Source organism: Camelina sativa, chromosome 12 (assembly GCF_000633955.1).
Source record: "Camelina sativa cultivar DH55 chromosome 12, Cs, whole genome shotgun sequence".
NCBI lineage: Eukaryota > Viridiplantae > Streptophyta > Magnoliopsida > Brassicales > Brassicaceae > Camelina > Camelina sativa.
In genome coordinates, this window is record NC_025696.1 from 16,660,927 (window position 1) to 16,661,957 (window position 1,031).

The following is a 1,031-nucleotide window of genomic DNA, read 5'->3' on the forward strand; positions in this document are numbered from 1 at the left end:
TCTGAACCTACTAAAATTCACAAAGTTAAAGTACCAGAAAATATACCTGTGATCGCCCCGGCACTGGTTCCACCAGTCTCAGCTGTCGTGTAAACTCGTGGCGCCTGCTCAATCCGTGCCACTTGCTGACCTCCAGGCTGCACCTGCTGCAACGCTGTCACTGCTGCCGGCTGTAACTTGGGACAAAAAGGGCTGATGTGCCCTGTCTCCCTACAGTGATAACATACCCGAGGTCCTGCCGTCGAAACACTCTTCTTGGGACAACTAGCAACCCTGTGATCCCTGCTCCCACAACCGAAGCAACCCGCACCACTCGGCTTCTGCGTAGCCTCCCACTTCCTCTTGGTTCCCTGAGCATGCCTACCGCCCCTGCTAGAACCATCCTGCTGCTGAGCCTTACTAGGCTGAACTGCTGGAGCTACCGCCACTGACTGTGCCCGGATATCCTCCTCAATCTCTGCTGCAGTCTCAACCAGCTCTGCACGCGTAGCATAACTCCTCCCTCTACAGTGAACTCTCAAGTCATCACGTAGAGCCCTCAAGAACCTCCTGATCTGAGCCTCCTCAGGCTCCATAGCCCGACCTCCATAACAAAGAAGTCGACTGAACTCCAAGTCCAGCTCCCGCACTGACCGTGTCCCCTGAGACAACTGAAGGAACTGCACCTCCAAACGATCCAATGCCTCTCTAGGAAAATACTTGCGGTTGAACTCCAAAACGAAGTTAGCCCAAGTCATCTCCCGCTGCACCCTCCTAGCAGCCACAGATCTCCACCACAACTCAGCATCACCACTCAAAAAGTAGACACCTATGTCCACCCAAAACTCCTCAGGACATCTCAGAGTATGGAAGTTACGTTCCACTCTCGTCCTCCACGCATCCGCAGCAGTAGGATCTACACCTCCCGAAAACTGCTCAGTACGCAACCGACCTATCTCTGTCAACATGCTGAGATATCGAGCATGGACCCCCGCATCAGCAGCCACTGGCTGCCGCTCCTCCGCCACCACTGGTGGCACTACCTGAGCCTG